The following is a 27784-nucleotide window of genomic DNA, read 5'->3' on the forward strand; positions in this document are numbered from 1 at the left end:
GGTACGAATGTTCACAATACGCAACTGACCTGCCATCTAGCTTCAACTAAACATTGCGTAATCGTTTCCTACAGTATGATCTTTGAAACTGCAAATAAGCAGCTCATAGCATCTTCGGAGAAGCGTTCAGGATGCACCTTTCGACTTCAGAGTTACCATCACTCCGTGACGTGGCGTGTGTGACCATGAAGCGCATCAGCAAGGACGTGTTGTATAAACGTGTGATTTTCTTTAAGTTCTTGTGATTTCTGAAATAAATTCAGCGTCGAATAGTCATGATTGTACTTCTACTATGTCACGAAAAAGAAATCTATCATTTAAACCTGGGAAGGAAAGAGGAAAAATTAAACGCGTACGTGCATATAATACAAAGTGGGAAACCAACACGTCCTACTTATCTCCTGATGGAAGTAACGTCCACAAGCCATTTTGTAAACTTTACAAGAAGACGTTCAGTATTTCACATAGAGGATTCTACGCCGTGACGAGGCACAAGAAAGGCGAAGAACAAAGATGAAATTGAAGATTGAAATTTATTTTTCTACTTTATTACCTCAAGAACAGTATTCCTGGTCAAAGGAGAGGGAAAGTGGCAACACATTACTTTTTAAAATGTTAAAACGTTTGTCGTTATCTCCCAGAATTTTGGAATGCCACCCCCATTTTTTTTACTGTCTCGTCCCTTTTTCCTTCTTTCAACAGTTGATCACCCTATCTGCTACCGAATGGAGTAGACCATACAGTCTCCAATTCAACTTCAATTATCAGGCAGCGGAAAATAACCGGACTGCCTACAAGAGCTAATGGCTTAGGGCAGCGAAGCCTTCGTAGCAGGGTAAAGGACTCTTAGTGGAGGAAACGCCATTGGAATTCCATTACAAGAGATGGGACAGTGAAAAGACTGATAAGAGATGCCAGGTGGAATAACATAGCCATGTCATGGTTGGGATTTAAAGACGGCTGACGGAAAATTTTGTAAGACAAGTGCAGATGCAAAGGATCTCTGATGGGTCAGTGAAAAGACTGATAAGAGATGCCAGGTGTAAGAACATATATATGTCATGGTTGCAATTTCCAGATAGCTGTCGGAAGATTTTGTAAGACAAGTGCAGATGCAAAGGATCCCCAAGAGACGGGATATTGTTGGTAAGGAAGGCAAGAGAAAACCATCGATCTTTCTTCCCGAAGCAATACCATGACGAAGCATCACCAAATATGGAGTAACTGCATGGCAACTGACCAGTCCTAACACATATCACATGTTATAAACCAACGGTTCTCAACCTGGCGTTGGAGAATTTCAGAGGAGCCGTGGTGAGCAATGAAAAACACAAACGAATTTGCTAAGCAGTAAAAAGTTGTGACAAAGGAAAGAATCTACTATAAAAATTTATGTTGGTCACCGATAAATCGTACACGTGGAAAGAAGGTTTTACTAAAATTATTATACTTGATAGTAACGCTGGGACAAGGAATTCGTGTTTATGAATTGCGTAATGAAATGTGTAAAAAATTATAAAAATATAAGAATATTTATCATAAAGTATAGTAAAAATTACTGCATTTTTAGTCATTATTTACACGAACTTTCTTCTACGTGTATTAAAATGTAATAAAATGAAGGGGGCGTGAAATAAATTACGCGCATGAAAAGGGAGCGCAGGTCAACAAAAGTTGAAAACCACTGTTAAAAAACGCGGATAGAATGAAAACGAATTTAGTTATTAGGAAGAGTCTCCAAGCTCACTCTTCCGTAATGTAGTGATAGCAACATAAATCCTAGGGCTTCTGACGAGCCATGCACCTAAAGTTCATGCAAAACTCATAGCATAGCAGTTGAGCAGGTTATTTCCTTCAGTAAGTTCGCTTCCTAACCTATTATTGCCTAAGAATCATGGCTCTTTATATATGTATTGTGATAGTACATATATCATACCCTCGCACTATATGTAGAAGTGAGAGATGGTATTATCAGTATTTCATTTGTATATTTTGTCATTTATATTTGTAAGCTAAGAGATCTCCATATTTGTAGTATGAGTAATTTTGTTTTGAACAGAGTGTGGGAAAACATTGCTTTAATAACTGGTAATTTAGATGAGTCATGTGTCTACCCCAGTGTTCGATGAGATGTACTTGTTGTTGTCGTCGGGAAGTTCTATGAGTCATGCATATATCCCAGTCTGATCAGATGAGCTTGTTGTTGTACTAGAAAAATTATATGACTCATGTAAAACACCCCAGAGTGTGTTATTGCCTTGGGACACTGGAAGAGATTCACGGCATGGTCTTGACTAGAGGAGACACTCATGATTGGCTGGCCAGGATCAATCTAGGCGTATCATGTGAGAGGAAGGGGGATGCTGATGTCTATAAAGGTTGATCAAACGGCGGGAACGACACACTGTACTAGAAGGAAGAAGACCACACACACTGTACGGGAAAGAAGGAGTGCATACACACTGTACGAGAAGGAAGGAGACCACACACACATTGTACGGGAAAGGAGTGCTGATACACTGTACAGGAAGGAAGTGGTGCTAACACGATATGGGAGTGAAACTGGATATGCGGTGCTGGAGTGACGCTGTTGCAATATACTGGACTGGACTTCAAACGTTTGTCGAACGTAGTCTTGTTTGTGGAACGTAGTATTTTTATGTTTGTGAAAAGTGGCTGATCGATAAATTGCCTGCACTTACGCATTAAGTATTGTAGCACTTGTGGCGGCCTGCCAGTATATGTTGGTGAAAGCTATCTCACACTTTCTGTAATTTATGTTCAGGTTCAACAAGCGTGTGTTGCTGAAATGCATATATCTTTACAATAAGTGTTAATGTCTGTAAATACAGTATTACGAGGTACAGTATCTGTGTGATGTTGTAAGTGCCGATTATGAGAATCGGCAAGTCGTATAGATATAGAGACAGTGAAGGGTTCTTATCTACATATATGTACATTGTTCTACGGGCTGACTACGAATGGTAGCTTAATTCTCGCTTTCGTTTTCCCACTGTTTTCTTTGTTATTGTTATAAATATGGAGTCTTCCAGCAATCATTTGTTTGTGTATTATAAGTGTATTTTGGTATGTTGATGAGGTGCTCATGCACGGATTTTATTGAGAATATAGTTAGATATTTTAGAATGAGTGGAGTTATTGATGAACCTAAGTGCAGTTCCTACCTATTTAGTCGTTTTCAGAAGCTTAGGTAAGACCTGTAGCAGATGTACCAGTACGCAGCATTATGCACACGCCCTGGGAGATAAAGAATTATCATGCTCTACACAAATTCGAGGGATCCATTCTGGTGAACTCTGGCGCCCATACTACGGACATTTCGATTAAGTATGTTTATTAATTCAATTCGTTTCAAGTATTTTAGAGTAATTTTATTTATTTACATATTTCATTGATGATATTCTATTATTTATTTTATGTTTATTCACAAGAAGTTACAAATGGCGCCCAGCGTGGGGCTGAATGATTGGTACATCTGTTAGGCTTAGAAGCGTAGGTCCACTTGTCAGGTGTGGATGGAATTCTGAAAACTATGTCAGTCAAGTGTTTTATATGTACGTGATATGTATGTTGGAGTATGAAGAAATGTAGCGAGTCGAGTATTATAAAATTAAGGAATAGAGAGGTCGTTAAAGTTATTGGTACTATGGATCAGGATAAGAGAGGTCAAAAGTATTCCACCACATTGAGTCTATCGAATCTAATTGAGAGTAGCGAAATAGCTGATAGTAGGAAAGATCAATCGGCAACGATAGGTGAGGACTCTAGTAACCCATCTCAAACTCAGAATGTAGGGGATCAAGGTGAGGCTTCAATGTTCAATATGCTTAAATCGCTACTTAATGAATTGAAGGGTGAATTATATGCTGTTAACAGTAAAATCGATAATCAGAGTGCTGTCGCTAATAGTAAGAGTGATGAATTGGCCAGTAAAATGGATAATAATCATTTGAATTATCCAGTAAAATCTATAATATGTTTGATGGATTGTCCAATAAGATCGATGAGAGTGGTAAATTTTTAAGGGAGGCATTTAAAGCTTTTGATAAAGTAGAGAGTGAAATCGTTTATCAGAGAGATTTTCAGAATAGGGGCCGTGATGAAATTAAGGAAGCTGTGTCGGATGACTTACTTTGTGCTGGTGGTGATGGTAATAGCGGTGTTGCGATCGATAATCTTACAGAAGTTTTTGAAATTGAAAGTGAAGTTTTTTGTGAAGTTGATGAAGGTTGTTTAGTGAGTGAAGAGTTTTTACGGAGTATACATCAGAATGAGGATGTTTTTGTTGGTTTAAGTGTGCGTGAGAAGATTAAGGTTAGGTCGATTATGTGTAAAAATTGTGACTTCGACGTTCGGTTTTACTCTACCAGATCGCGGAGAAACGGATTTCTGTGGGGTGGTCTGTGACCGTGTTTTAAGTAACCTTGTCGAGAAAATACCAAATGTGGTTAGGGATTCTTTACCTGCTGGTGAATGGACATTTTTCCACCCTTCGAACATCCGACTATCATTGCCGGATTTGAACCCATGATCTTGGGATTCGGAGGCGGACATTCTACCACTGATCTACAGAGGGAGCTAATTCCAGGAGCATGTGGTAGTCCCGACGATTCACCGATGACTGCTCCTTACAAGCCCGGGAAAGTGACATGATTTGTTACGCCGGCCGTGAAAGCCTCATTTGCTATATAACAACCTGCATTATTAGAAAACCGAACCACTTCTTTTCACTAGAAAGACAAATGCATCAAACTTTATCACAGTTTAGTGTTCGTACAAGTGTCCAAAATAAAAATGTTCCTCTGTTCAGAACAAGAATGTACCCGAAGCCTTTACCACCTCAGTTTCACTTGCTACTAAGTTATATTATCAGTGTTCGAACTCGTGTTTTTCCGGATCCTTGGCTGAATGATAAGCTTATTGGCCTTCTTTTCGTTGGTCTCCTAGTTCCATTTCTGACTGGGCAAATACATTTAGTCACTTGTCGTTAATTACTCCATCTCGAGGCTCGATATCTTCGCCCACTTAATTTACATAGAACACATCTTATTCCAGACCACCATCGAAACACATAACAATGAGTTTATCGCCCTACATAGATCTGCGTCAGTAAAGGCATTCAGCCGTAAAACTGTGCTTAATTCATATGAAGTACCGACCTCAAGCAAGTGAAAAAAGATTAGGACGAGGATGTTTTTCTAGTGGTTTAACGTTAAGACATCGAAGATTTCTGGTGACGCAAGGGCGGTAAAGTGATAGGATTGGGGTGGTAGCGGCCGTGGCCTTAATTAAGGTACAGCCCCAGTATTTTCCTGGTGTGAAAATGGAAAATCGCGAGAAATCATCTTCAAGCCTTCTGACGGTGTGATCCGAACCCACCATATCCTGAATGCAGTCTCACAGCTACGTGACCCGAACCGCACGGCCAACTCGCCCGGTTTAGGTAGAAAGAAATAAGATCAAGAATAATGTTCCGGAGTTCAGCTATTCAAATAATCCCCGAGGGAAAGAATGCAGTTACAAATCTGAGACGCGTTATCCTGTAGTCTGGATTTCGAAAATATATTAATGTTGGTCTGTTTAAAATAAGAAGTGATGGTGGTGATTTTTGTTTTAAGAGTAAGTACAAGTAGGTAACCATGCTCTATATAATAGCAATAAGACAAGGAAATGGAAGGGAAACAACACTTCGAAAAATGAAGATATCAGCCAAAGAAAGATAAGGGCTTGAAAATGAAAGACTCCCTATGCCTCGGAAACCTAATACCGTCGGGGTCGTAAAAGAACAAAATTTGACCAAGGGAGGTCGGAAGGACAGATGAAAGTGAGGAGGCTGGCGAAAGTAAGTAGAAGCAATACCAGGACTCAACTAAGGGCCCCGTGGTCGCCAACGCACGCTCCAAAGTTTAGAGCCCCTGCGGCCCCTTTTATCTCAAGCTTCTAAACTTTCAGTTCCACACGTTGCTAAGTTATTCCATTCCCATTAATAGATCTGGAGGTCAATCACTCGCAGTGTAGGCCTAATATAATTCCTGTTCAGAGGAAAGCAATTGAATGTCTAATACATGTCATAATCTGTGAATCCAAAATATTAATTTGGTCTGTTCAGGGGCTGCCGTAGGTGGTAATGACATGATTCGTTTACCTGGAAATATGCGGGTTCGATTCCCCGTCAGGAAGTCGGAAAATTTATAAACAAGGTTTACTCAGTCTACACATAATATCAATCAATACCTCAGTACAAAAGTGGCCGGCCACAGGGCTAAGCACCGTTTCCTGCTTAGTACCGAGTCCTTACATTCCACACATTTATGGGACCTTTATGGCTGCAGGGAGATTTGCTGTTCAGAAAAAGAAATTTCTGAAGCCTCTTGCATCCTAATTTCACTTGCTGCTAGACGTTATTCAAACTGGCATGAAGGTCAATTATTCAGAGTCATGTAATTTCCGCTGAGCAGAATGTAGTTGCAAAAAAAATCTGAGACGCGCGAAAGTCTGTTTACTACGGTAATGGAGAAGAGTTAGCTGCAGCAGAAGTAGTATTGACGTCGTAACGTTCAGTTGAGCTGGTCGAAGACTGAATTAGAGTGCGTTCACTGGAAAGTAATCTAATAGTAAGTTACAAGACTGATTCGATTCTTCTTTCAATCCTCTCCTCCCCTCTTAATCCCCCATTCTCTTTGGTATCTCATGTTGAACTTTATTTTATTACTTGGTTGACCATTTTGTGTCATTCTCTCTTTTTCTTTCTTTCCTTTTCAGTAGCTCCTCTAACGCACTCCACCCACACGCACAGCATATCCGCCCCCACTTTGAATCACGAAACGAGATCAGTTCAATTCTATGAGTACTTTTCGAAGGGCGAAGTTTTTTGTTAAACGATGAAATTCAGATATTTTACGTGGCACAGAGGCCTCTAATAAAGGTACACCTTATAATCTATTATCATATCATATAATCTTAACAAAGAAAGCAAGACAATGCTAAATGGAGATACACCTAATCACAAGTGATAATCGGAGCATATAAGAAGTCACGGAAAGAGTAGGGATGGCAAAGAGAGCATCTGAAGATAAAAATCATCTGCTGGCCAACAAACATAATATATACAGGGTGGTCAGAAACAACATGATACTGAAAAATACGTAGGTCGAGTCATAAGTCATGGCAACTATTTTTTTCTCGCGAACAGGAGACAACACGGAAAATCTAAGATATGCATTTGGAAAAGTACGGTATGTACTTGCGCATGATGCCACTAGATGGTGTATGTAAACAACAGTGTGGATCTAAGCATGCCCCCAAGCTCAGTGTGTGAGTGAGAGCGTCACAAAATGGAAGTCAACAAGCAGGAGCAACGATCGTATATTAAAATAGCAGTTCTCCGCGGCAGAAATGCACGCCAATGCCATGCAGAGCTGCAGGAAGCATTAGGTGTGCATGCCATGCCATGTCCATTGACACTGGACGGCCTGGGCGAGGCAAATCGGCAGCTGATACTCTACCCCGTTTTAACGTCTCCACACACCTCGCCACTGTTTTATAGAGCGAAGGCGAAGGCTTGCCCTAACCCGCAGTACATTCAGTACTTAGCAGGTTGCTAAGCAACTAATACTTTCATTAATATTCTGATATGTGATTTTCATCCTTAGTAATGCCATTGCTTGCAGCCATCTTTGATTTACTACCTGTCAAGACAGAGAGTATACACTTATGATCATGGAAGAATACTATTCCCTGCTAGATGCTCTTCGATTCTCTAAACTTTCTCAGCTTCCAATAATATCCAACAGATGGCAGAGCGTTCCTAATAACTTGCATGCTGATAAGAGAAAAAAGTCTACGTACAAACAGACCGCATCCTGACGCACGCCTTAGACATTATCTGGAATGTATAGGCCATGTATCTTAAAAAAGTTCTCTGCCTGGCAAAAACCCTCCTTCGAGACTAACGTATGAGCTCACAAGAAAACCGTTCTATATATAACAACTATGATTGCCTTCCACGACACAATACTAAGCTTTACATCAAGAAATGCTGGGTATAAAAGCGAATATATGGATAGATTTTTACCAAACACATGGCATGATGATGTCAGAATGGATGAATTCTGACTACGAACTGCAGCGTACCATAACGCGCTTCTTATTGAATATTCATAAAACCATTGGAAAGAGCAGGCAAAACAATATGACTACGACAGGAATATCAAGACGAGTTATCTCTCCTACTTTTGCGAATACTAAGGAACAGGTTGGAAAGAAATAGAGTTAGAAATGGCTGTGGAAGTAAGGAGAAATTGAAGGAACTTACTAGGAAATTGAATCTAGCAAAGAAGTCAGCCAAAGATAACAAGATGGCAAGCATAATTGGTGCCCACACTAATTTTAGTGAAAAATTGAAGAGTATGTATAGGTACTTTAAGGCAGAAACAGGTTCAAAGAAGGACATTCCAGGAATAATTAATGAACAAGGGGAGTGTGTATGCGAGGATCTTCAAAAGGCAGAAGTATTCAATCAGCAGTATGTAAAGATTGCTGGTTACAAGGATAATGTCCAGATAGAGGAGGTGACTAATACTAAAGAAGTATTAAAATTTACCTATAACAGAAATGACATTTACAGTAAGATACAAAAGTTGATAACTAGAAAAGCTGCTGGAATTGATAAGGTTTCGGGGGATATACTAAAGACAATGGGTTGGGGTATAGTACCATATCTGAAGTACTTGTTTGATTATTGTTTGCATGAAGGAACTTTACCAAATAAATGGAGAGTTGCTATAGTAGCCCCTGTATATAAAGGAAAGGGTGATAGGCATAGAGCTGAAAATTACAGGCCAGTCAGTTTGACATGCATTGTATGTAAGCTTTGGGAAAACATTCTTTCTGATTATATAAGACATGTTTGCAAAATTAATAATTGGTTTGACAGAAAGCAGTTTGGGTTTAGGAAAGGTTATTCTACTGAAGCTCAACTTGTAGGATTCCAGCAAGATATAGCAGATATCCTGGATCAGGAGGTCAGTTGGACTGTATTGCGATTGACTTATCTAAGGCATTTGATAGGGTAGATCATAGGAAACTACTGGCAAAAATGAGTGCAATTGGACTTGACAAAAGAGTGACTGAATGGGTGGCTCTGTTTCTAGAAAATAGAACTCAAGACAATTAGAGTAGGTGAAGCTTTATCTGTCCCTGTAATAATTAAGAGGGGAATTCCTCAAGACAGTATTATTGGACCTTTATGTTTTCTTGTATATATATCAATGATATGTGTAAAGAAGTGGAATCAGAGATAAGGCTTTTCGCAGATGATGTTATTCTGTACAGAGTAATAAATAAGTTACAAGATTGTGAGCAACTGCAAAATGACCTCGATAATGTTGTGAGATGGACAGTAGGCGATGGTATGATGATAAATGGGAATAAAAGTCAGGTTGTGAGTTTCACAAATAGGAAAAGTCCTCTCAGTTTTAATTACTGCGTTGATGGGGTGATAGTTCCCTTTGGGGATCATTGTAAATACCTAGGTATAAGGAAAGATCTTCATTGGGGTTATCACATAAATATGATTGTAAATAAAGGGTACAGATCTCTGCACATGGTTATGAGGGTGTTTAGGGGTTGTAGTAAGGATGTAAAGGAGAGAGCATATTTGTCTCTGGTGAGACCTCAACTTGAGTATGGTTCCAGTGTATGGGACCGTCACCAGAATTACTTGATTCAGGAACTGGAAAAAATCCAAAGAAAAGCAGCTCGATTTGTTATGGGCGATTTCCGACAAAAGAGTAGCGTTACAAAAATGTTGCAAAGTTTGGGCTGGGAAGACTTGGTTGAAAGGAGACGAGCTGCTCGACTACGTGGTATGTTCCGAGCTGTCAGTGGAGAGATGGCGTGGGAGGACATCAGTAGACGAATAAGTATGGATGGTGTCTTTAAAAGTAGGAAATATCACAACATGAAGATAAAGTTGGAATTCAAGAGGACAAATTGGGGCAAATATTCGTTTATAGGAAGGGGAGTTAGGGATTGGAATAACTTACCAAGGGAGATGTTCAATAAATTTCCAGTTTCTTGCAATCATTTAAGAAAAGGCTAGGAAAACAACAGATAGGGAATCTGCCACCTGGGCGACTGCCCTAAATGCAGATCAGTAGTGACTGAGTAGTGAGAATTTTAAATCTGGACTACTTAATTATGACCTCCTTTGTCTTTACTTCAGAGATTCGGCAGACTGAAAAAACGAACATTTATAAAAAATACTAATTAAAGTAATAATTTACAAAAATCAAACCCCATGGCACTATAGCCCTTGAAGGGCCTTGGCCTACCATGTGACCGCTGCTCAGCCCCAAGGCCTGCAGATTACGAGATGTACATTCGTGATAACGACGAATCCTCTCGGCCGTTATTCTTGGCTTTCTAGACGGGGGCTGCTATCTCACCGTCAGATAGCCCCTCAATTCTAATCACGCAGGCTGTGTGGACTTAGAACCAGCCCTCAGGTTCAGGTAAAAATCCCCGACCTGGGCGGGAATTGAACCCGGTGGCTTCGGGTAAGACGCAAGCACTCTAGCCCTACAGGATGGGGCCTGCAATAATTTATTAAGAATAAAATCATGTAATATATACAGAGTGCTCAATTCTCCTCCTTTAAAGAATTATTGTGCCGCCCTCACATCACCTGTCAGGACTTGCCATAAAGAGTGTAGGAGCAAGAGGAGTCTAGGACGTGAATGTGCTACTCTTTTAACTGAACCATTTCACTGTGAATCTTGTAATTATTTATAATCCTTGCTTCCTGTCACATGTGGTCATGACGTAAAATTCACTTCCATATTCCATCCCTCTTCTCACTCACGGTACTCATTAGATCTGTGCATCCTAGTGTAGCTGGGAGTTCTCTCTCCAGTTCATAAATTAATGATGAAATGAAGGTGTGAATTTTGAAAGACACGCGGCCCTGTTCAGACACATGAATTTTACTTTCTGTAGTTCTTCACTCCACATGCTGCTACTGGGTCTTTCTTTTTTCTCTTTTTTTTTTTTTTTTTTTTTTTTTTTGCTTTACGTCGCACCGACACAGATAGGTCTTATGGCGACGAACTACTGGGTCTACTTTAACATGGATACGTCACATTCCTGTTGACTTTCAGAAATGGCATAGTTAAGTGAATTGCTCATATTAACATGATTGTATTATTGTACTGGTGTCTAATTAGCGCCAATTTCCTGCCACCGTTGTAACGCTGCCAACCAGTGTCAGACTATATACCAGGTCAGTAGCGTCAACTTCTCACTGTGCGCTTTCTTCCTGTAACGAAGAGCTTGAAAATTATATCGTATCATGTAACGCCGTTCTACTCCTCAGTCCACAATTAAAATCTTTGAACTGGCCAGAAAACGAACCCAGGGCCTTGTAATAAGTGACAGAAACGCTACCTGCATACTATAGGGTTAGATAATAATGATAATAATAATAATAATAATAATAATAATAATAATAATAATAGAATACACGAGACGGCACAATCATGTCTCGGGAATTATACACCAGGCACTTGTTACGGAAAAAACAATTAACTCAGGAGCGTATCCCTTATTACAAGTACCACCCAACACCACTCCTGGAGAACGAGTCGATTATGCTTTATTGCTGTAGTGACAGACAAAACAGTCAACCATAAGAGATCAGACATCATACTGGTAAACAAGAAACCTGGGACAACTTTCATTATTGACATGTCAATCCCCAATGACACTAAGATCGACAGCAGGTACCATGAAAAAATCTGCAAGTACAAAGAACTTGCAGAAGAGATCAAGAGCATCTGGGAGATGAAACTTGTACGGATAGTCCCTGTGATTCTGTCAGTCAACGGCCTCATTCCACACAGACCTGGGTCTTCCACCGAACACCTACAAAATTATGCAACATTCTGTCCTCCTGTCAACATGCAACATTGTGCGATCGTTCCTCTCGCAAGAATGAAGATCCCGTGATCTACAGTTTTGTATATACCTGTACATCAATGTTTGTATTATAATGTGTAAATACTTCAATTATTGTAACGCACTTGGTGCATCCCGTGCCTCGTTACTACGCGTATTTCCTGTGGAGAAGTGTATATGATGATGATGATGATGATATTATTATTATTAATAATAATAATAATAATAATAATAATAATAATAATAGTCCGCCTCGGTGGTGTAATGATTAGTGTTATTAGATGCCACCCCCGGACGCCCGGGTTCGACTCTCGGCTCTACCACGAAATTTAAAATGTGGTACGAGGTCTGGAAAGGGGTCCACTCAGCCTCGGGAGGTCAAATGAGTAGAGGTGGGTTCGATTCCCACCTCAGGCATCCTCGAAGTGGTTTTCCGTGGTTTCCCATTTCTCCTCCAGGCAAATGCCGGAATGGTACCTAACTTAAGGCCACGGCCGCTTCCTTCCCTCTTCCTTGTCTTCCAATCATCCCATCCCTCACCAAGGCCCCTATTCAGCATAGCAGGTGAGGCCGCCTGGGCGAGGTACTGGTCATCCTCCCCAGTTGTATCCTCCGACCCAATGTCTCCCGCTCAAGGATACTGTCCTTGAGGCAGTAGAGCTGGGATCCCTCGCTGAGCCCGAGGGAAAAGCCAACCCTGGAGGGTAAGCAGATTAAGAAGAAGAAGAAATACTTTCATTATTGTAAGGTACTTCGTGCATTCCGTGCCTCGTTACTACCCGTATTTCCTGTGGAGAAGTGTACAGTATATGATGATGATAATAATAATAATAATAATAATAATAATAATAATAATAATAATAATAATAATAATAATAATAATAGTAGTCCACCTCTGTGGTGTAGTGGTTAGTGTTATTAGCTGTCACCCCCGGAGCCCGGGTTCGATTCCCGGCTCTGCTACAAAATTTGAAATGTGGTACGAGGGCTGGGACAGGGTCCACTTAGCCCCGGGAGGTCAAATGAGTAGAGGTGGGTTCGATTCCCACCTCAGGCATCCTCGAAGTGGTTTTCCGTGGTTTCCCACTTCTCCTCCAGGCAAATGCCGGGATGGTACCTAAATTAAAGCCACGGCCCCTTCCTTCCATCTTCCTTCTCTATCCCTTCCAATCTTCCCATCCCCCCACAAGGCCCCTGTACAGCTTAACAGGTGAGGCCACCTGGGTGAGGAACTGGTCATTCTCCTCAGTTGTATCCCCAAAGTCTCACGCTACAGGACATTGCCTTGATGCGGTAGAGGTGAGATCCCTCGCTGAGTTCGAGGGAAAGAAACAACCCTGGAGGGTAAACAGATTAAGAAAGGAAGAAAGAAAGAAAGAAAGAAAGAAAGAAAGAAAGAAAGAAAGAAATAATAATAATAATAATAATAATAATAATAATAATAATACATTTACGAGATCTCACATTTCATTAGTCTTACAATTCTTTTGTGGATTTTTCATTCTATTTGTCGGATTTCTTTATCTCTCCTGTGGGTGAAGTTCAATGGTTCATTATCAGTAACCCTGCATGTCCTAAGAGGCTAATAAGAGGGCAACAACGAAAGAATCTCTACTTGTATGTGTGTGTGTGTGTGTGTGTGTGTGTGTGTGTGTGTGTGTGTGCTGACTGTGTCATCCTAGATAAAATTAGTCCAATAAAACAGTCAGTATTTCATTCGTAACCCTATAAAAAGGTGGAATAATTATAACTTTGTGTGACTATTTCTAGCCGGGTGCAGCCCTTGTAAGACAGACCCTCCGATGAGGGTGGGCGGCATCTGCCATTTGTAGGTAACTGCGTGTTATTGCGTTGAGGATAGTGTTATGTGTGGTGTGTGAGTTGCAGGGATGTTGGGGACAGCACAAACTCCCAACCCCCGGACTACTGAAATTAACTAATGAATATTACAGTCTCCGACCCGGCCGGAATCGAACCCGAGACCCCCTGAACCGAAGGCCAGTACGCTGACCATTCAACCAACGAGTGGTTTAACGTCGCACTAACACATGAAAGATTTTTGGCGACGGAAGGATGATGAATGGCTAGGATTACGAAGGTAGCGGTCGTGGCCTTAAAGTGTAGCCCTGTCATTTGCCTGACGTACAAAATAGGATACCATGGAAAACCACTTTCAAGGATGCCGACGGTGGAATTCAAACCCGCCGTCTCCCAAATGCAAGCCCATGCCTACGCAACCGTAACCTTACAGCCAACTGTCCCGGTAGCAATGTACGCATTTACTCTATTTGCTTCGCTGCCAAAAATAATGAAAATGAGTGTTTTTTGCCCTGTTTTTATGCCTTTGCTGTCTAGCTCCATGGCTAAGTGGTCAGCGTACTGGTCTTTGGCCACAGGGGTCCCGGGTTCGATTCCCGGCAGGGTCGCGATTTTAACCATCATTGGTTAATATCGCTGGCACGGGGGCTGGGCGTACCATCACCATTTAATCCTCATCACGACGCGTAGGTCACCTACGGGAGTCATATCAAAAGCCCTGCACCTGCCGAGCCGAACATGTCCTCAGACACTCACGCCACAAAAAGACATACCGTACACCATTTCCTTTATGACTTTGCTGGCGAGACGTAGTGTTTACAGTGCACTGTGTCTTCTGGTATGGGCTAGAATAATTTTTTTACTTTCATTGACCTGTCTCAGTCTCATCCTTGGCTTTGGCAATATGAAAGTGACCGAGTAATGAGCGATGCTGGTAGTACCATTCCTTACTCAGCCACTCCCTGCTATAAATCGTGTGAAAATATCGCTCATAATGTCGGTTGGTGCATGCATTTTAGTGCAATTGGCAGACTGATATGTATTAGCAATTTCTGGCCCGGAGAGGAAAGCAACAGGAATTTACATCACTCCTCGTTTTCCTAGTATGTCTCTTCAGTGACACCTAGGCTATCTATGACAGCTGTTTGGTGAGCTGTGGAGGCTCAAACCAGCCTTCGGGCTGAATACCCAACGCTCATTTATTTGGTATGTTCATAAAATCGCTGGTAATTAGGCTAAACCGAGAGCGTTACACCTTCGTAGCAACTTTCTTCTTTGGAGACCACAACTGTTTTCGGCAATGTCCTAATATTTAAACCAATTTCATCGACAATGTGAATTTCTTGGGGAAATTAATTCCCATTTGGAACTACATCAACAAACTAAATAACGTATTCCTCTGCCAGAGCGTGGTCACCTGATAGATGCTTTCCCGTGATTGGTAACTGATGAATTCCGTGGCATTCCTTTCCATTAGTCTAACCATCCGAAGCTTGGAATGAACAAAGAATCTATGCCATTCATTAATTTATTGAGATGAATAGTCGCACACCCATTGTATCTTATAGAGAATTTATTTTTAATTTCCATTATATTTCACTTAATCAGAAAATATTGTAGAAAGAATAGCTCTTGGTTCCAATATACAGCAGTCTCGGTATTCAAGGTGGACGGAACTAAGGCTAACTGGAACTATAGTAAGTCTCGGACTTGAGAAATTAAGCGAAAAATCCTGTATACACGACAAAATTTACTTTAAGGATTATAGCACAGTAGTTACGGAAACAAAGACATGGATATTGCCCTATATTAGAGAGAGAGATTTATTAAAGAAATAAATCATCCGTCCTCCAATGAGGGTGACCATTTGGATCCGGAATACATTTTCAATTTCAATGGTTTAAAAATATCAAAAGATGAACATTTAAACGTTAATGCTGTTATCTTCTTTTTTTTCCACGGTTAGTGGGGGAGGAATGTAACTCACGTTCTCAGGTATAGGTGGAAATGAATGATTTGCAGCGAGTCCCTCAGTATCTGTATTACTATTTTTTCTAACTCGCAGAATGGAACTTTCAAATTTTGTAGGAAGTTCGATGTCTGACTAGGGAGGGTGCCTCTTGCTCCGAAAAGCAGGCCTGTGACAATCCACCGATCAATAGGTATTTTATACTTAGATGAAAGGTAAGGCAAGCACGGAACATAAATAGCTTGCTTTTCTAGGTCCACATCCCGAGCCTGATTAAGGTCTCTTTCAAAGCGAATGGTGGGATCTAAGACCATCGCTTTCATGTCCTCTCTGTTGATGGCTACGATGTCCGCCCTCCGATTAGAGTCAAGTGTCCATTGAAAAATCAGGAACGAAACAAAAATATCTATTTAAGTTAAATATTGTAGGACCTATTTCAGTAGTGATGAAAACAAAAACACTCATTTCATAACAATCTTTTTTTTTAAAAATGTCGAGTGTTTTCTCTTTCAACGAACAGCACCGTTTCCTAGCGGCATTGCCTCGCCACCGTCTAATCAGCAGGTTGACCGTCATGTTCCCCTTACGCTGTTGTTCGATATTTATGATGATGATGCTTGTTGTTTAAAAGGGCCTAACATCGAGGTCATCGGCCCCTAATGGTACGAAATGAAAGGACAACAAAAAATTCAAATTCATCCACTGACCAAAATAAAATTTAAAAAATGTCATGAAGAATGAATGGATGGACATGAACCCTACAAAAAACAAAAAACAAACAAACGAACAAAAACAGTAGATCAGACTCAAAAAGAAGGTAGTTAATTAAAGTATTACTGACCAAGGGACCATTTATAAAGCACAATGATGCTTGATGTCTGAAGAGGTCCTAAATTCACGTCTAAGGCCCCACAGAATGGTACATGTCGCGAGTAAAGTAGAACCATGGTATTTGTCATTTTGGGGTACTGATCAAAAGTAGCGAAGACTCACGGTGTTCCACACAAGATGGTACTACTCACAAGTATTGCAATTCGTACAGGGAACGCAGACCTATGGTGTTTCTCACACAATGGCGCCACTCATAGTCAACGCAAACCGGTAAGGTTCCTCACCTAGGTGTACTAGTCACGGGCGCCGGTATTCCCGTGGTGCTCCTCACATAGTGGGTACCAATCACAGGCAACGCTGACCCACGGTGCCGCTCATATAGCGGTACAACTCACAGGCTACGACCAGACCCGCGGTGTTGCCCACATGGGTACAACGCACGGGTACTGGAATCCAACAGGCCAGGCTTTTTACTGCAACTAATCACAAACCTATTTCGTACCAATTTAGTGATACTACTCGCAAGTACATGCAACCCATGGTGTTCCCCGCATGATGGTACGAATCAAGAGTAGTTTCATGGTTCTAATTCAATCATCCCTTGGTCGCCCCTTGTAGTCGCCTCTTACGACAGGCAGGGGATACCGCGGGTGTATTCTACATGTGCGTCCCCCACCTGCAGGGGGTAGTGTGTTTGGTCCGCGAGAGCTATTTTATTTCCCTCAAGTCCGCCGGCAAGCCGGTTAGGACCCCCCTACCCTCCACCTGGGACGCGCCACGCGGGAGTATCACCTCTCCCCCTGCTACGCCTGCGTAGCAGGTTCGTGGTGTTCGACATTTAATTGGCTTTACGTCGCACCGACACAGATAGGAATAGGAAAGGGCTGGGAGTGGATTCATTAAGGTACAGCCCTAGCACCTGCTAGGAAATTATGGGAAATCACAGAAAACGATCTTCAGGGCTGCTGCGAGCTGGGTTCGAACCCACTCTCTCCTGAATGCAAGCTCACAGCTGCGCGCCCATAACCACACGGCCAACTCATTCGGTAAAGTGGTGGTGATTATTGTTTTAAGAGGAAGTACAACTAGGCAACCATACTCTATATAACACTAATCAGAGGGAAAATATGGAAGGGACCCGATACTTCGAAGAATGAAGATATCGGCCAAAGGAAGACAAGGGCCATGAAGGGCGTGAAAATGAAAGACTCCCTAGCCCTCGAAAACCTAATAGCATCGGGGTCGGAAACGTACAAGAGTTGACCAAGGGAGGTCGGATAGGATAGATGAAAGCGAGGAGCCTGGAACAAGTAAGTGGAAGCAATGCCAGGACTCAGCTAAGGGCCCCGTGGTGGCCAAGCCACGCTCCAAAGTTCAGAGCCCTTGGGGCCCCTTTTAGTCGCCTCTTACTCATTCGGTAAAGTGGGTGTTCGTGCTATCCTCTACATCGCTACAACTCATACACCACACATAACACTATCCTTCACCACGTAGTTTCCTATACATGGGCAATGCCACCCACCCTCGTGGGAGGGTCTGCCTCACAAGGCCACAAGAAATTTAAAAATGTAGTGTTATTTAGGCTGACGGGATTATACTAAATTTTTACACTAGTTCACCCTCTACAGTGGATTTTAATCTAATTACAGAATATGATTCATTATGAATTCCAGAATTCAGTAGCATTTTATTCGCACAGTGAGTTGAAACCTATGTGGCTGTAGCTAAGACGGCAGCGAGGAGTTAAAATAAACGTGTTGCGCAAAGTAATTAGAGTGTCCTTTCACCCTGTACATGAAGAGACTAAACCCTAGCCAGTTATTTGCTCGCCGACCAAAGGAAGACAAATAGCGAAGCAGAGGGAGTAAACAAGAAGGAACAGACTCAGCACAGTGATTGCTTGCTCGTATCGTCAAGGTAAACACGGAGAGCTGGATAATGAATTTAAGGTATCAACGAATATTTGAAATTTATCACATAATCAGTTGGTGAAATTGAGTTGAATGATAATTTATTACCAATAAGAAACGACCAGTGTGAAGAAGATGGATAGCACTGGTGGAATATTGCCTTTCCGATTTTCTAAAACCATGTTTGTAATTATTTCTCGCCGATGATTGTTTAACGCAGCCTCTTATCCGGAAGCCTCGGGTTCGATTCTTGGCCACGTCAGGGATTTTTACCTGGACCTGATGGCTGATTCGAGGTCCACTCAGCCTACGTGATTACAATTGAGGAGCCATCTGACGGTGAGATGCTGACACAATTCTAGAAAGCCAAGAATAATGGCCAGGATAATTCGTCGTGTTGACCACACGACATCTCGTAATCTGCAGGTCTCCGGGCTGAGAAGCGGTCACTTGGTAGGCCATGGCTCTTCGGGCCTTTTGCGCCATGTGTTTGGTTTGGTTTGGTTTGGTTTGGTTTGGTTTGGTTTGGTTTGGTTTGGTTTGGTTTGGTTTGGTTTGGTTTGGTTTGGTTTGGTTTGGTTTAGTTGATTTTTTTAAATATTTACATTTTCTTACGACATTCTCTTCAGAAAATTTCTTCCAGTGTTTGGGGGTGGTAGAATACACGCATGGTATCTTGTCGTAAGAGGCCATTAAAAGTGGTATCCCTAAAGGCCATAAATTTGGAAAGAATAATTACCGACTGCAGATCTTCTAGCTGAGTATTACTCACTTCCCATTTAATTATGCCAGGCTCCTTACTTCCATGGTTTCTGCGTGACGTCGCTTGGTCTTCTCGTGTCCTATTTGTGACGCCTAGGAATTCTTTCGTTTTCACGCTCCTTATGGATTTTCCTTTTCCTGTGCTGATACCCTATTTCTTCGAAGAATCGTAGTTCCTTCCATTTCCCTATACCTAGTGCAGAGAATAGAGGGTTGCCTAGATGTACTGCCTCTCAAAATAAGAATCACCACCTCCATGATAACCGCTAACCTAATATTTTTTCGAAAAGTTAATTTTCCAAATAGTTTCTTCCATATTTCTGCTGCAGCTATTCCCGCGAGTTCTCCGAACATTTTTGCCTGGGATAAATGTTAGTGACTGTACCTTAAGGTGATTGCTATATTAAGGAATAAAATAATGTGATTATTTTCAACCGTAATGGTACATGAAGAAGGTAAAGCTGAGGTTACACGCCTAAGAGTAGAGGGACGATCCACGAAAGGAGTGAAAATGGAAGTATGACATCATCGATGTCGGAGGATAACGTGAGTTGAACCAAGGGAGCTTTTATAAGGTAAGAAAATCAGATTAATTCCTTTGGTCCTCACACCTCCACATCGTAATTTGTGATCGATTCGTAAAACGCTCACTTGTGATGCTGAATAACAACTGGGGTAGACAAACAGTTCATACTTCACACGACTTTTCCTTAAGGGCGTGATAGTTGAGTGTAAGAGAAGTCTTTCTGCTGAGGGCTTCATTCCGGGCTTGAACCTGGTGCTGCAGATCATGTTTGGAGTTGCTGTCAAGCATGACATCATGCGGGTCGAGTTCTACACAACTTCGCGGCGTAGGTCCCGAGCGATCGTGTCCATTACACAAAAGTAGAATATAAATGACAAGGCTCAACTTTGATGGACACCAACTTTGATCATAAAGCTGTCCTATATCATATTATATTACCGGTGTTAACATAGAGCGTTTGAACTCAATTGATGAGTTGTTCTGGAAATATATCTTCACGCAGTACATTATTTCACTATCCCCTAAAAAGCCCCGTCGAATCTCCCTACTGTGACCAAGAGTGGCCAGTCCAAATTGAGCACCAAGGGCTGTACACGCATACGAGGCTGTTGTTACCTATAGAAGTCACTAAGAATAGTGAGTCGAGGTATTCAGTTGCAACATTATTATATTTGACCACTGTAACCATCGAAAGCTGAGAGCGATTAGTCGATACTGCAAATGACTTCTGGTTTTCTGCAGTATCCAAACTAGAGAAACATGATTTTTAAACCCATGTGCATGGATGAGTATTCGAACTACGATCACCCTCCTGAGAAGTAATTCTGAGATAACACACTGCCAATGCATTTTCTAATGAAATTAAAATCCACAGCCTAGTTTCCAGCCATTCTACCAGGTCGGGAATGGAATGAATGAAGCTCCCATCTAGCGACGAGGATGGGAATTGTCCCGGCTGTCGAAGCCTGTCGCACTGCTCGGGCGCAGTGATTAATGACTCTCAGATGAGATGAAATTATATTGGAGAGTGTTGCTGGAATTAAAGATGACAGAGAAAACCGGAGTACCCGGAGAAAAACCTGCCACGCCTCCGCTTTTCCCAGCACAAATCTCACATGGAATGACCGGGATTTGAGCCACGGAACCTCCCAAAGTAAGTGTCTACGACAGCATGAACAGAGATCAATGCTATTTTAGCTTTCAGTTACCCCATAAATACAGAACATTCTTGGTAGTTTCTACACCTGAAAGCAAAAAATATATATATATATATATATATATATATATATATATAAATCATATCCTCTCTAATGCACCCTTTAACCTCTACGGAATTATTACGATGGAAATCAACTCCTACCCCACTTCGTCCATCTGCAAAACTTGGCACGCACGTGAGCTTCCCCTTCAATCATCTCCGGATATTGCGCCAGTGATTACAAACAAGCGCCAAACAACTTAACAGCCTATAAAGCGATGAGGTTGGGCCAGTTGATGCACGATATCGAACTCTGTTTCGATTGGAATCCAAATATAATTGCAGATACTGAAGTTAAACAACGACCAGGGTATCCAACATCCAAAACATGAAATTTTTAAGAAATGTTCAAGAAGTTAGACGCTATTTCAAACAAACAAAAATTTCGCTGAAAATGGAGGATTTATAAGATGGACGTGAGAAAATGAAACAGTTCATCTAAAGAAAAATTATATAAGCTGGTTAGAGGTAGTTGAGATGAGGATAATTCGATTACCAAAACTAATCACCTCCCAAATGACTATGTAGGGGGATTATTAAAACACCCATTTCTGGGCAAAGATTCAAGAAGCAAAGTTAACGTGGTTTGGCCGTATGACGACGAGGGACATTGACTACATAGAAGATTTTTCTCTGCAAACGAAACATAGTGAGACACAGGAAATGTAGGCCTACATCCTCTAACAATAATATTTTCCGTCACTTACAAAACATTGAAAGTTCTTATAATCAGAGCATTCCATGTATAGTGCATCAGGTTTATTTCGTCCGATTATGTAAACTGTATTCCGAATGGGAAAACACACGTCTAAATCAATGTACATTTCTATTTTTCTTTTTCAGAATAATAGCGTTCGTAAACTTATCAATTTTGAAATGTCATTAAACACGTCGACTAAATACAATGCACGAATACCCGCTGCAGGGGGAGTGAAAAATGTTGGTTGGTTTTCAAACAATACTGTTATAAGATGAAAGCCCATGACTGTTCGTGGACATCGTGGATTGAAAGGTGCCTGATGTCATCAGGAAAAAATGTTGCAGAAGAAGTATGGAAATATTCTAATGGACAACTAATGGAGTGTACTGTTTACAAGGATTTCCGTAAGTAAGTAAGTTACTTATATTTTCCTCTCAATCTTACAGTTTTCCAACTTAATCCATCTCAACGGAGAAAAATAGAAACAACGACTCGAAAAAACAAGCAAAACTAGAAAAAATTCTAAGCAAAAACAAGCGAACTATGACAATATCAGACAATACACTATAAGGATACAATGATACTCCACATTAGTGGACAAAGCAAAAATGAAACGCAAAAACAAATGAAAAAAAACCAATGGCAACGCGGCAAAACAAATCAATACTGAACACAAAACAAAAATACAAAATAATGGCAACACTGAAACACGAGGGTAACTACCTCACTTCCTGGGTACGTGATGGCATGTGTAACTCAATCTCTCCTGACCTAGCATAATATATATTCTAGAATCCCCCCTTCTGGTAACACATGCCATCACATGCCAGCAATGGGGAAGGGCTCCATTTCTCCTGTGCTGAGTAGTGAAATTTAACGCTCTACCTGTGTGATGATAATCCACTGCCTGGGTCGTTCTCCTCTTGACACAACTGAGAATTAGCCCTTAAGGTGGCTGTACATCTGCTTCTAATTCTGATCAAAAACGTAGGCCTACATAGATTGCCAGCACACTTTCACTCAGATACTAACCACCTTAAAAGCTTATCTCCATTGCACGGATGAGCAATCAACTTCAACCACTGTTCATTAACCACCCGCCTCTCTTCAATCGTTTCTTTACATACTGTCAGCAAATGAAAGTCCTTTCTCTCGTCACCACATAATACACACAACGTATTTACTTTTGACTTCGTCCAATCTCTATTCATATATAAACCTAAAAACCACCAAATTAAACCTATTCTCATCGTCCTATTTACATTTACCACTCTCAAATTCACCGTCTGATTAACCCTCAGAAATATCTTTAGGGTAGCCTTCTTCCTATATTCGGCTACCAGCTCTTGTTCAGCAATATCTCTCGCCCTCTCAATCACGCGTTTCCAGTACGCACCCTTACTCCTCCCCCATTCAGTATTATAAAACTCACCTAATCCCAGTCTGCCTAAGGCAATCTCCACCTTACCCACCCAGTAATCCTCATTATTGCACTTCATTTGATACTGGTAAGCCGACTGCAGAATTAGGCCCCCTTCACCTTCTCTCAATCTGCACCAGTAACCAAGCACTCTTTTTAAAATGTCAATCTTTATATACTCTTTACACAACATCCTACACAATGGCAACCCCATAACAATACTACAGAACTTACTCTCTACCTCCTCTAATACCCCACACCCTTTCTCCCCCCGCCCCCCACCAAACCTCAGAAGCATACAGCATTTTACTCTTCACCACCAAACACCGTGCTTTGTATATCATAGCTTACACCCCGAAATGTATTCTCCAATATCCTAGTTACTGAAAGTGCAGCTTGGCCTTTCCATTTGCCTCGCCTAATCTGCTCCACCTAACTACCATTTCTACTTATCATCACCCCCGGATACTCCATCTTTTCCACCATCTCTATCTCTTCCCCATTTATTGCCCACTTTATCTCCGGTTTCTTTTTGTTCCCTTTCCTACCTTAGTCTTTTTACTGTTAATCTTCAATGTCCATTTTTTTCGCAAAACTCTAAACCTCATTCAAGCTTTTTGCAGGCCCCCAGGTGTCAATGTCAACAATAATACATCAGTTTACAAGGGTTTTGAAGCAGCTCTTGACGACAGGAAACATTACGATATAAAGTCTCTAAATTAGAGCCTCTGTATTTTTGGTTTGCAAATGACGTTACATTCCAAACAAGCAAAAGATATATCGGGCACTAGACTTCAAAGGTTCTGTGCATATATTTGTTCTGTATTACTCACTGTGTATAAAATAAGAGTGTCAAAAGCGTAATTATGCTGAAATACCGAACTCCTAGAGATCAACGAAATTAATAGAGGCCCGTACAGAAATATTGGCCTAAAATGGCTCAAAATCTGGACAATATATTTTGGCGCTAGTAGGCACTCCAACAATAGGGAACGATTTACAGTTCTCCTGTTTTTATTCATGGACATTTTAAAAGCACCGCAGAGATATTTAAATCACGTCAATAGTTTTGGAAGGTTTCGGTGTTATATTTAAATTACGATGAAGATCTATTCAAGAATGGTTACAAGAGATTTGAATAATCTCATGATGACAGGAAACATTAGTATATAAAGTCCTTAATTTGAAGTATTGTTTCTATTTAAATTATACATACATACATTATCATTATAGACTGTTATGCCTTTCAGCGTTCAGTCTACAAGCCTCTGAGAATTTACTAAACGTCGCCACGATCCTCAATTTGCAACTAGTGTTGTGGCCTCATTTAGTTCTATACCTCTTATCTTTAAATCGTTAGAAACGGAGTCTAACCATCGTCGTCTTGGTCTCCTTCTACTTCTCTTACCCTCCATAACAGAGTCCATTATTCTCCTAGGTAACCTATCCTCCTCCATTCGTCTCACATGACTCCACCACCGAAGCTGGTTTATGCGTACAGCTTCATCCATCGAGTTCATTCCTAAATCAGCCTTTATCTCCTCATTCCGAGTACCCTCCTGCCATTGTTCCCACCTGTTTGTACCAGCAATCATTCTTGCTACTTTCATGTCTGTTACTTCTAACTTATGAATAAGATATCCTGAGTCCACCCAGCTTTCGCTCCCGTAAAGCAAAGTTGGTCTGAAAACAGACCGATGTAAAGATAGTGTCGTCTGGGAGCTCACTTCCTTCTTACAGAATACTGCTGATCGCAACTGCGAGCTCACTGCATTAGCTTTACTACACCTTGATTCAATCTGACTTACTATATTACCATCCTGGGAGAACGCACAACCTAAATACTTCAAATTATCGACCTGTTCTAGCTTTGTATCACCAATCTGACATTCAATTCCGTTCAATTTCTTACCTGCTGACATCAATTTAGTCTTCGAGAGGCTAATTTTCATACCATACTCATTGCACCTATTTTCAAGTTCCAAGATATTAGACTGCAGGCTTTCGGCACAGTCTGCCATTAAGACCAAGTAATCAGCATAGGCCAAACTGCTTACTACATTTCCACCTAACTGAATCCCTCCCTGCCATTTTATACCTTTCAGCAGATGATCCATGTAAACTATGAACAGCAAAGGTGAAAGATTACAGCCTTGTCTAACTTCTGTAAGTACCCTGAACCAAGAACTCATTCTACCATCAATTCTCACTGAAGCCCAATTGTCAACATAAATGCCTTTGATTGATTTTAATAATCTACCTTTAATTCCATAGTCCCCCAGTATGGCGAACATCTTTTCCCTCGGTACCCTGTCATATGCTTTCTCTAGATCTACGAAACATAAACACAACTGCCTATTCCTCTCGTAGCATTTTTCAATTACCTGGCGCATACTGAAAATCTGATCCTGACAGCCTCTCTGTGGTCTGAAACCACACTGGTTTTCATCCAACTTCCTCTCAACGACTGATCGCACCCTCCCTTCCAAGATGCCAGTGAATACTTTGCCTGGTATACTAATCAATGAGATACATCGATAGTTGTTGCAATCCTTCCTGTTTCCTTGCTTGTAGATAGGTGCAATTACTGCTTTTGTCCAATCTGAAGGTACCTTACCAACACTCCATGCTAATTTTACTACTCTATGAAGCCATTTCATCCCTGCCTTCCCACTGTACTTCACCATTTCAGGTCTAATTTCATCTATTCCTGCTGCCTTATGACAATGGAGTTTATTTACTATCCTTTCCACTTCCTCAAGCATAATTTCACCAACATCATTTTCCTTCTCCCCATGAGCTTGGCTGTTTGCAACACCACCATGATGATTTCGTTTTACATTGAGAAGATGTTCAAAATATTCCCCCCACCTCTCCAGTGATTCCCTGGGGTCTATTATGAGTTCACCTGAATTACTCAAAACACTGTTCATTTCCTTTTTCCCCTCCCTTCCTAAGATTTTTTATTACTGTCCAGAAAGGTTTCCCTGCTGCTTGACCTAGCCTTTCCAGGTTATTACCAAATTTTTCCCATGACTTCTTTTTGGATTCAACAACTATTTGTCTCGCTCTGTTCCTTTCATCTACGTCATCTGTCTGCCTCGGCCCTTGTTTGGAGCCATTTCTGATAAGCCTTCTTTTTACGTTCACAGGCTGCTCTCACTTCATCATTCCACCAAGAAGTTCGCCTTTTCCCATCTTTACACACAGTTGTTCCTAGGCATTCCCTTGCTATTTATACTACAGCATCCCTGTATGCCATCCATTCACTTTCTATATCCTGAACCTGCTTACTGTCTACTGTTCGAAACTTCTCACTAATCATATCCATGTACTTCTGTCTAATTTCCTCGTCCTGGATATTTTCTACCCTTATTCGTTTGCAGACAGATTTCACTTTCTCTACCCTAGGCCTAGAGATACTTAGTTCACTACAAATCAGATAGTGGTCTGTATCATCGAAAAATCCCCAAAAAACTCTTACATTCCTAACAGATTTCCTGAATTCAAAGTCTGTTAAGATATAGTCTATTATGGATCTGGTACCCCTAGCCTCCCATGTGTAGCGGTGAATAGCCTTATGCTTGAAGAATGTATTCGTAACAGCTAAACCCATACTAGCACAGACGTCCAGCAAACGCTTCCCATTCCCATTAGCTTCCATATCTTCCCCACATTTACCAATCACCCTTTCGTATCCTTCAGTTCTGTTCCCAACTCTCGCATTGAAATCGCCTATTATCACTATTCTATCCTTGCTGTTGATCCTGACCACGATGTCACTCAATGCTTCATAAAACTTGTCAACTTCATCCTCATCTGCACCCTCACATGGTGAATACACGGACACAATTCTTGTCCTAATTCCTCCAACTGACAAATCTACCCACATCATTCGCTCATTTACGTGCCTAACAGAAACTATGTTGCGTGCAATGGTATTCCTGATAAAGAGCCCTACCCCAGACTCTGCCCTTCCCTTTCTAACACCCCTCAAGTACACCTTATAATCTCCTATCTCTTCCTCATTATCTCCCCTTACCCGAATATCACTTACTCCTAGCACATCCAGATGCATCATCTTTGCTTACTCAGCCAGTTTACTTTCTTTCTTCCATAAGCCCCATTAATATTGATAGCTCCCCATCGAAATCCATTTCGTTCGCGAAGTTGTTTCCAAGGAGTCCCTCGCCTGTCAAATGGGAGTGGGACTCCATTACTACCATAGGTCCGAGGCTTGCTTAAAGTGTTCTGAGCTCGGTAAATTCATGACGCAGGATGCTGCCCTACTTGCACATAGTCCAAGTGAGGATCTCTCCTCTAACGGGTTATGGACCACCGGTGAATTGTATAGTCCTAGCCGCCTGAGCACAAGGAGAGCCACGACTCAGAATATGTCCGAGATGCCCACTCCCATTCCATAACAACTGGTATTCCGACTCTCAGGACCACTTACTAGGCCACTCAGCCGTTGCCCATGGTTCACGAACTAGGACGTGACTACAGTAACCCACAAACATATTAAAACATATAATCTAAGTAAAATGCACTCTAGCTATAATCACTCAAAAAATACAAGGGTATGGTCAGTAATATTAATTCCGAACCTGAAAT

Source organism: Anabrus simplex, chromosome 9 (assembly GCF_040414725.1).
Source record: "Anabrus simplex isolate iqAnaSimp1 chromosome 9, ASM4041472v1, whole genome shotgun sequence".
Classification (NCBI taxonomy): Eukaryota; Metazoa; Arthropoda; class Insecta; order Orthoptera; family Tettigoniidae; genus Anabrus; species Anabrus simplex.